General features: G+C 36.2%; 1 long non-coding RNA gene across 1 annotated transcript; it reads left to right on the plus strand.

The window, feature by feature from the left end:
* Nucleotides 1-417: 417 nt before the first annotated feature.
* Nucleotides 418-8,777, plus strand: LOC124888615. Its single transcript, XR_007047085.1, has 2 exons — nucleotides 418-1,140; nucleotides 8,476-8,777. It is a non-coding gene; the product is annotated as an uncharacterized LOC124888615 (long non-coding RNA).
* The last annotated feature ends 2,383 nt before the right edge of the window (nucleotides 8,778-11,160 follow it).

Consider the following 11,160-nt stretch of genomic DNA (forward strand, 5'->3'; position numbering starts at 1 on the left):
TCAAAATCCAAAACCATCTTGTAGACACATAATTTTGCCCCTCCCGAAAGTATTCTTACCATTTTACCCTCATCTTAGTGTGTGCCCTCATCTGTATGATTATATTCCACAAAAATACAAAAAATAATAACCCCTAACAAATTAACAACCCTATCCTAACCAACTTTACACCTCATCCTAACAACCTACCCCACCACATACCCCTACCCACCTACCCTACCCTTCACCTATACACGTTTTCCGTATATTTTCTTTTACATAACAAAATACAAAAGGAAAAAGGGAATAAATAATACACACTCAGAGGGCCCAGGGATTTGGTCCACTCTCCACACATATACAAGACCATATTCCATTTTGAGAGGATATACAGAGAATTCCATTAAGGGAGGGGCCCCACGGATTGATTCTATTTTTTTCTTCCACAACAGGACACCTCACATACACTCATTGCCCCATAGCACAACAAATTCACACTCCCACACAATTAGCAAGAGATAATACTCTCACGGGAAAATTCACTGAGGGGCTCATGGATATTAACACTCATCCTCACTAGTGAAGGAGATAGAGAGGAAACACTCCATCTTTCTCATTTTTCTTTTCTGGATAACGTGGACACACTCATGAAATTCATCACCATAGTACGTATCCCCAAACATATATCTCACAAGTAGTTGCTTGCACTGAGATGGATCGATACTCACCGAAAAGAACACCGCCGTCGACGCATAGTACACACACACCCGCCCAAAAACGTACACGCATAGTAAGGAGAAAAGGGTTTTCAAAATGGACTGAAAATGATAGGGATCAGTCAAACAGTGAAATCTCACCGGAAAACACTCCCTGTCACCAGAATCCGACCCTCTTTCATCAATTTTGCCGCCGTCTGGGCTCTGGAGTTCCGGCCATACGTCTTTTTCTGGTAAAATTTGGATATTTGTTGGTTCACTGCTCTTGGCAGATTTTTGTTCGTGTAATGTCTGTTCTGCGCGATTTTATCTTGAGGTCATTGGAAGACGGTAAAAGGGATGCATGCCGGAGCCGGGGTTTGATTTGATGTTCCAAATCGAGGTTCTTCGGCATGCGGATTCGTCCTCTCAATTGACTGATATTCGGAGTAAAATCATCATTGAGGTCCATTTCTATTCCTTTCCTCTTTTTACTTTATTGTTGATGGAATATGGTGCATTGGATGGAATCTGTGTTGTTTGATCTTGATTAGTGATAAATTGCTACTTTGATATTGACTTGTTACTTAATTTCATTGAAATAGAAATCGTGAATTGAGGAAAATTAGCGTTAAAAGGGAATTTGGGGGTGAGAATTGAAAACTTGATATAATTGGTGAATTTTGGTTAGCTTGATTCATGGGTTGTTTGACTTGAAATGAACTTTAATTGAATTTGGTAGTATCATGATACGTCGATTTGTTTAGGCAAACATAGGTTGGGTAGGTAAAAATTTAGGAATGGTGTTTCCATTGAATGTTTGATTGCGCATTTGTGAAATGTCTTCTAGTTTATCGCATTGGATTCAAGTGTATTCATTTGGCCGGGGAATGCCCTGAGGTTTCATGTATTTATCCACCGGAGAATGCCCCGTAGTATTATATTGGCAGAAGACATTTGTGATGAAGGCCCAAGGCATCGGGTAGCATTTGAAATAGTTAGGATTAGTGTAGGTTAGCGTTGTTTTGATTGATTGATTGTTTTACGTTCTTTGTGTGGTTTATACATTCGTAGTGTCAAATTAGTCGATACGCTCTACCAAGCGATCATGCTCAAACCACGACATCGAGGGGTGCCTAACACCTTCCCCTCAGTCAACAGAATTCCTTAGCTGGAATCTCTATTTGCAAACCATTTTTAAAAGAGTCAAATCGTTTTGAAAAGGATTTTCCAAAGGTGACTTGGCACACCTGATTATGCCAAGTGGCAACTCTGAGTTTTCATGTAAATAATCCTTTTTTCAAAATAAATTTTCACCTTTTGTGACATTTAATAATAAAAACCCTTTCGAAACTAAAATAAAATCAATCTTTTAGGAGTTAAAAATGGGTGTGACACATCTAACAACATCTGATAACCGTTTGCGAAATCTCAACTACATGATCAAATATCAACTGTTTGAAAACTAGGACAAGGCCCCAGTAGAACAAAACCATAACTACGATAAATGTCAAAAAATAAATAGATAAGCCTTCTGAAGTATAGAAGGCTCACCACCTGGACTCTGCATTTCTGTCTGTCTGAATCTACTGTTTATCAGGCCCCCTAGACTGTGCCTTAAAACCTGGAAGGGAGGGGGTCAATACCGTGTACTGGTACGCGAAGAAATCCAAAATAATGTGTTTATAATTATAACGTAGGTGAGAGCAATTTACCAAAACATCATGCATAAATCATTTCAGAACACATGGGAACTTTTCTGAAAATCATAAATCATTCTTATCAAACGGTTTCTGATCTTTGTATTACTTCCGAGTTAGGTGGCACGCCCCTACAAGTCTGATATTTCACGGGTTATATGAAATCCGCCATTGACTCGGCGCGGAATCCCCCAATCTGAGTGTGCCGCAAGGGTTGGAGTGTCTGAGTCTGATACGCCACAGTGCACTAGGCCATCGTATAATAATATACCCGGATCGGCAAATCACGTTTTTGGACAATGAGTTGTCTGAACTCACGCCTTCTTCGGGGAACCACCTAACATCTCTTTATGCTCAATTTTAGCCTGTTCTGAATATGAGTCATTCTGAAGTCCAAATCATGAAAATCTGATAAAGTCTGATTTCTGTATTAGTCTGAGTCTGTTATGACATTGTCTGATTTGGTATCGTCATACCAAGACTTGCAAGTCAAAATTCTGAGGCATAAAACATTAATTAGGATCTTTCATTTAAACATTGTTCAGACCACCCAAACATGCAATTTAACAAAGAGAATTCATGTTTCGAAAACATAAGTCAAAATTATACAAAATTTCCATCCTTTCAATAAACAAGTGGTGGTCATGTAATCTTTAACAAACCATGCAACTCTTCTCATTATATGATTATATTAAACATTCATCAATATAAACAACCCTCTCTCTTTTGGAATCAAAATCATAATCCAAGAATAACATTATTCAAGACATTTCATAACATGCTTTTCGAGATGTATTTAAACGATTTCATAGTATATCATAAGTAAATGAAAATTATCACAAGAGAGGGATTTTTCATGAATCATGCTCTCAATTCAATCATCAATATTAAAACACATGCTTACATATATATATATATATATATATATATATATATATATATATATATATAATCAATTTAGGGGAAGACCTAAAGACCAAAACAATATCATTAATGCTTCTAAAACATGAATATATTCATATATCCGAAACCCTTTTCTTTAAAGCATGATTTCTATGCTCATGAGATTTTTAGGAAAACCTTGCGTACCTTAAATTAGAAGCTTTTGAATGAACTCTAGCTTTTGGGATGCTATACGTACGATTGATGGGTGACTCTTGAAGCCCTTGCAATGGAGATTTCGAATCTTGAAGAATCAAGGAAAATCCACGGTTAAATCTTGAGATATTTGGGTTTTTAGTTTGAAACCCTAGGGTGAGTTCTTGATGAATTTGAGAGAAAAGAATCATATTTTGGTGTTTTGGGAGTTTAATCTCGTGTTATAGCTGGATAAGGGATGGAAGATACCTATTTTTCCCTTAAAAATGCGGAAACAAAACCTGAAATTTTGGTGCGTGTGATAGGGCGTGCGTCGCACGCTAATCGCATGATGTTACTTTCTCAGTCGCTAAAATGACCATAACTTTTCGCTCAAGTATCGGATTTTAGAGAAATTGGTATCGCTGGAAAGATAATTCAAAGACCTTTCATTTTATATATATTAGTACCTATAGTTAATTATATAAAAAGAGTTATATTGATTGAAGTTGATCCAAGTTTCGACGCTCACTCAAACTCGAACGATAGGAAATATTTCAACTCGTCCTTGAGTTAGGGGACCTTTATGATCTCAATTCATGCTTAAATAGGTTCACACACTACATAATTGATTAACATGACAAATTTGCATAGGATTTATTGCTTTTGGATCATCTATGCATAGAAATAACGATTTTTGTTCTAGCCCAAAATGCGGGGTGTTACATTAAGGGTTGTGCTCGCATAGATAGATGTGGACGATGCACTATTAGGGTTTGATCGCATGTCCTCATCAAGGACAGATGATGATAAACGATGTAAGAATTGGAAGGCTCTATCTCAGATCCACCTTCATTTATCCAATTAGATTTTGCAGGATGTTTTAAAGGAGACCATTGCTACTGCGTTGTGGTTGAAACTGGAATCTTTATGCATGAAGAAGAGACTAAATAGTAATTTGCATCTCAAATAATGACTTTATTCCCATCGCATGTCAGAGGGTGCATCCTTAAAGGTTCACCTATCTGTCTTTAAGGAAATCGTCTCCGATTTAGAGATTTTGGAGGTTAAGTACAATGAGGAAGATTTACGACTGATTCTATTGTGTTTGCTACCTATATCATGCTCAAAATTTAGGGATATGATATTATATAGTTGTGATACCCTGACCATAGATGAAGTCTATGATACACTGTTCTCTAAAGAGAAGATGAAGCATTTTGTGAATGGGTCAGAGACTCAAGGATATGGTCTCATTGTTTGAGGAAGGACTCGTGAGAGCAACTTTGGGGGTGATGATAAGTTTAGGTAAAAATCTATAAATAGAAACAAAACCTATAGCTACTGCAAGAAGAAGAGCCGCATCAAATCCAAGTGTTGGAAGTTACAAAATAGAGAGAAAAGAGAGGCTCCAAAACCGAAGGGAAACCAACCAGAAAAGTCCCATGAAATTAGTTTTGTTGAAGATAGCGGTAGTGTCGGAGAACTCTTGATTATTTCTGATGGTAACTCTAAACCCTGTGAGGATTGGATTCTTGATTCAGCTTGTACATTTCATATGTGTCACAATCAGGATTGGCTTACTGTATATAAAGCAGTCTTTAAAGGTGCTGTGTTGATGGGAAATAACACACCTTGTCAGATAGCTGGTATTGGAAATGTCACGACCTGAGCCAAGGCCCTAGACGTAATGAGCATCCCAAACCATGAAGGCACGGGCGCCTCTTTCTATCTGGCATTCATGCACAACTTTTATAAAATATAAAGAATTTGCGAAAAATATAACAAAACGGAACCATGGTCAATCTCATAAAACTTGAACACTTTGTAAGGAAGTTCTTATTACTCAAAACATATGACACCCGTCTGTAAAATCTCTAGCAATATAAGAATCAACATATGTCTGACAACTTGGATAAGGCCCCTAGTCAGACCTTGAATCTAAACAATAATAACAATGACTTGTAACTAGGCCTTCCAAAATAAGGGAGGCTCACCAACTGCAAATTCTGACCAAACACTTCTACTGCTTAGTGGGATCGGACCCCGGGACTGTGCCTCAGATCTTGAAATATAGTGCGTCAATACAATTGTACTAGTATGTGAAACAACTCAAAATAATATATTTTTATACAAAATAGGTGAGCAGTGAACATAATATAAGTAGAAATACATGGGCATATTTAATAAACTTCAAATCAATCCTTGACAATCTTGATTCACTCTTTGTTATTCTTATGAGCTAGTCGGTACACCCTACAAATTCTGAAATTCCATGGGCTATGTGGAATTCGTCCTTGACTCGGCAGCTTAGCCCCCAATCCAAGTAGCCGCCAGGATTTAGAGATGATGATACCCCCTATGTGAGACGTCCTAAATTAATTATCCTCTCTTGTAGGATACAATATAATAAGTCCCGCATCAATAACTACGGTTTCCAGTGATGAGCCCTTACACTCAAGCGCCTAATCAACTAGCTCTCTTAAGCCCAAGTTTTAGTTCTTTAAACATCATGCTTTGTATACAAAATCATTCAAAAATTATCTTTTTAGGGCATGTAATCATCGGGTATCGTCATACCCTGACCTGCAAGTCAATTAAATCACATCATATCATATCTAAAGCCCCTTTTACTTGTTATCATAATAATGACTAACCATAGTTTTAAACATCGGGTGAGAGAGAGTTATGCAATAGATCTTCATTCAAATTCTATCAAAATACTCTACTCTCAATTGTAAAATCAATAGGTGGTCATATTATGCTTACACTGTTCAAAACTCTTAGAAGTTATTAATTCTAACACAATACTCATTTTCCATTCAAAACTACCCTCTTAACATGTCATAAACCATGTCATTTCATGATCATCAGTAAAACATTCACCATTTAGTTTTCTTTCATGAAATATATACCTTTACACAAACCAAAATACTTGAAATCAAAGATGTCATAAAGGAGAGAGATTTTATCAAGCATGCTCCTAATCAAACTCTATAATACCCCGTACTTCTAAACTAGAAAATGAACCATTCTTCCTACGTGTGAAACCTCTAATATTGTAATTCATATTTAAGTACATGACTTATGATGAGTATCCTAGTGATAAGAGAGCTTATGATGTGTTTAACGTGTTCATAGGAGTCACTTAAAGTAATGCAAGCTAAGCGTTTTTGAATCCATCAAGTTTTAGTGTTTGATTTCGCAAGGTTTATCTTTGAACAATAATAACTTGATATATATGTGGTATTTTGGCATATTTAGACCCACAAAATTATAGATAATCAATTAGCTTTCCAACAATACCAATATTGCCTTAATCCAATACCTGAGCGAAAAGTTATGCCCATTTTCGTGAGAGTCAGTAACGGTATGCAATTGGTTAGGCACCGCCCAACCAAACTTAGGCGATTGGTTAGGCGCCGCCCAAACTAGCTTGTGCGATTACTTGGGCACCGCCTAAGTCAGTTTCAAGTGCCAAAAACACTCTGTTTTGACTTATATCAAAGGTGTTGAAGTCATTTCACACCCCTAAACCGTTCCTAATCACTCCAAATCGTTATAAGGGATTTTTAAACACATTATGTACAATCCCTAAGACCTAAATCAGTTAAGTTATAATCCAAAACCCTTCCCCTCTTCCCAAGAACAAAATCTAAGTTTACCTCTCAAGATTCAAGAAGTTAAGCTGTGAATTCAAAGTTCTCTACAAGAATTATTTCAATCAATCTTAAAGGTCCAATCTTTCAACAATTTCATCAACATTAAGGTATGTGGGGTTTGAACAAGAACACTCCTTTTGTTCTTGTGCCCAAAGCTTTATTTTTTATCAAATGATTTCGTGTTTTTGCAAGTGGGTTATACCCAATTTACTTTAATTTGTATTTATGAAGTTATAAAGTGATCAAGTCTTGAATTGTATGATATTTCACCTATTTTAAGTTTTAAATTGAGAATTAATGCTATAAATTACATGTTACCACCATGAATTGATGTTTTCAAGTGTTTTCAAGATTTATGTCATGATCTAAGCTTCATTATGAAATTGAGATTATTTGAGAATGTGTATAAACTTTAAACCAAGTATGAGTTTTGGTATTTTCTTGAAGATTATGCCATTTAGTATGATTAAATAAGCAAGTGTTTTGACTTTAAAGAAAGATTATTTTGAGCTTGAGTTAAGAAAGGAATCCATATTAATTATGATTCAAAGTAAAGAGAAACATGATTTGATCTTCATTATAGACCCTTGAGTTATTTTAAGGTGGATTTACTAAAAGTTCTGAACCGAAGTATGGGAGTAGTATTTAGCACCGAGTTGAGTATGATTCCAAGGTATTATGCCTTAGAACTACATGCCACCGTAGGATTGAGATTTATGGGCCCGAGGCCGAGATAATGATCACTAAAGTTAAGGTTCTATTCTGATTTCAAGGGTAGAACAGCTCTCCCCAATGTGGGCACGACGTTGGACTCCATGTCAGCTCACATGGTTTATGTCGGTTAGAAGAACCTCCCAAAAGAAGACCCCTACTCTTTAAAATAGTTTATAGATTTAAACCCTTAGTATATCTTTTGAAAGTTAATATTTTAAGATTTCCAAAGTTTTATGTCCCAAAGTCTCTAAAAGTGTTACAGTCTTTTGAGTCCTAAGTCCTAAGTTTCCTAAAGTGCTATAATTCTTAAGTTTCAAAAGAAGTCCCTTATTTTCATAAGATTAAAGTGTATGTCCTGAAAGTTATTTTCATCCAATTAACAAGATTTGAGAACAAGAAGAGGATACAAATTTTAGAATAAAGTGTATTGACTCACGAGATTCATACTACATGCTTCCTTATTCGTGATTCATGAGATTTAGATTTTAGTTTTTGCTCAAGCTATGTGAGCCATTTATACCAGCATGCATGATTTCTATAAATATTGATGATATTATTTAACTATTGCATACACCCCCATATACTCAGTACATCCTCAAAGTACTGGTTCATCTATACATCTATATGCTATATTGTCTCATAATGTAGGTACAAGTTATAACGCATACACCATATTCAGTCAGTTTGCAGCTTCCAATCAGCAGGTGATAAGTCCTTTTGATTCAAGGTCTCGAGTTAGTTATACAGTTTGAGAAGTATCATATTTTCTTTATCCAGTCGTATTGAGTTGGGATAGTTGGAAGTCATGACCCGGCTACCTATAGTCAGTACTAGTAGAGGCTTCATAGACAATCAGTAGTATTGATATATTTAATTTCCATTTTGTTTGTATTGTAATCTTATAAAATCAGATTTGTATTGATCTAGTTCAGAACAATTTTTATGTTTTCCCTGATTTTGTTCAGATGCATGTATTTTATTTAGTTGCTTATAAGTATGCCAGTAGAAGGGTTAGCTTGGAATCACTTATGTCCCTAAGCACTATGTGAAGTCTCAAAATAAATTTTTGGGGCGTTACAAACTCTTCATTACTAACAAAAACATATGTACATAGTTACATTTAAGTTTCATGAGAAATAGTTCAAAACAACCATATGCATTATCAAAACAATTCCATGCTACTTACTTTTTGAAACAATATCGAAAACCTTCTTTAAAAACATGGTTGGGGATCTTTGATTTAGATAAAAATAGTAAAAATTATACCCATGGTGTTTAGAGTAGTCTCACATACCTTAGTGACGAAGAATTTGTGAAAGATTGAACCCTTGATCTTGAATGCTTAACCCTAAGTTGTTTTTCTCCTATTTTGTTTTATAAGATGAATTGGTGATTTTTGATGAGGAAATAACGTTCATTAGGGTTGTAATTCGTCTATAGGTGTTTAGGGATGGTTATGGGATGTGAAAAGACTGTATTGCCCCTAAATAACACTAAAATGGAGCTTTTACGCTATTTTTTCCAAGGTGGGAGATGCATAGCCCATGGCACAAGCCAAGTTGGGTGAAGCAAAACCCATGGCATAGCCTTAAGTGGGTGTTGCATGCCCCATCACATAGTCTGGACAGTGTCTCATTCAGACACTCATAACTTTTGACTCCGGACTCGGATTGGTGAATGGTCCATGGTGTTGGAAAGAAGATTCAATGGGCTTTAATTTGATGTTTAGTAGGCCCTACAACTCATCATATTCTAGGAGTAATAGTTGATTGAAGTTTACCCAAGTTGAAAGGTCCACTAAAACTTAATCGATAGAAATGTTTTCAACTCATCTTAGAGTTAAGGGATTTTTGTGACCTCAATTCATATTCAAAGGTATTCCAACACTACAGGATTGATCACCACACATATATTAACATGGAATCATTTTGTTCAGGTCTATATACATAGGAATGATGTTTTAAATTCTATACCGAAGGTGCGGGGTGTTATAGGAACAATCAAAATTAAGATGTTTGATGGGGTTGTGAGACACTTGACAGTTCGTCATGATCTACATCAGAATGGTGTGGCTGAACGAATGAATATGACTAAAATGGAGAAGGTGTGTTGTATGCTCTCTAATGCTGGTTTACCCAAGCCTTTTTGGGGCGAAGATACTTCCAAAACTTGTCTTCTTATTAACCGTTCTCCCTCAGTCGTGATTGATAAAATGACTCCACAAGAGGTATGGTCTAGTACTCCTGCTAGTTATTCTGATTTGAGGATATTTAGATGTCCTGCATATGCTCATGTTGATAATGGAAAGTTGGATCCTAGATATGTCAAGTGTTTATTTATGGGTTATAAGCATGGTATTAAAGGTTATAATCTTTGGAGTCCAGAAAGCAGAAAGGTTATAATTAGCAGTGATATTGTGTTTGATGAAACTGCCATGCTTCGAGCTCCTTCCGAGTCTAATGCTTTGCCTCCAGATGAGCCTAGTGACATGAATCAGCAACAGGCAAGAACCCACGTTGAATTGTGATTGGAGAAGAGTCTACACCAGTGTCTACTTCTCAATCTAGCCCGAAGATACATAGTAGTACTATTTCTTCCTCTCCACCACTGATGCCACAGTATTCTATTGCTAAAGACAGGCCTACAAGAGATATTAGACCTCCTCAAAAGTATGATGAAGATGATTTGGTTACTTATGCATTGAATGTAGCAGAAGGTATTTATTTTGATAAAGATCCTTCTTCTTACTCAGATACAGTTAGTTGTGATGATTATGGCCGATGAATAATTACTATGCAGGAGAAGAAGGAATCACTTCATAAGAATGACACATGGAATCTAGTGATATTTCCTAAAGATAAGGAACATCAGAAGTTGAAGATTCTAGGTACAAAGCAAGACTAGTTGCTAAAGGTTACAGTCAGGTTCCAGGTGTTAACTTCATGGATGTGTTTTCTCCAGTTGTAAAACATAGTTCGATTCGAGCCTTGCTTGGTATTGTGGCTATGCATGTCTTGAGCTTGAGCAGTTAGAAGTCAAAAATGCATTCTTACATGGAGAACTTGAGGAGGACATCTATATGCAACAACTAGAGGGTTTTGTTGTCTCATGAAAGGAGGACCATGTATGCTTGCTGGAAAAGTCTCTTTATGGCTTAAAATAGTCTCCCAGATAGTGGTAAAAAGGTTTGACTCTTTTATGACCTCTTATATGTTTTGGAGTAGTTATGATAGTTGTGTCTACTTTAAGAAGGTAAGTGATGGTTTGTTCGTGTATCTTCTCTTGTGTATTGATGATATGTTGATTGCAGCAAAGGATATGAGAGAGATAATA

Source organism: Capsicum annuum, chromosome 11 (genome assembly GCF_002878395.1).
Source record: "Capsicum annuum cultivar UCD-10X-F1 chromosome 11, UCD10Xv1.1, whole genome shotgun sequence".
In the NCBI taxonomy this organism is placed as follows: Eukaryota; Viridiplantae; Streptophyta; class Magnoliopsida; order Solanales; family Solanaceae; genus Capsicum; species Capsicum annuum.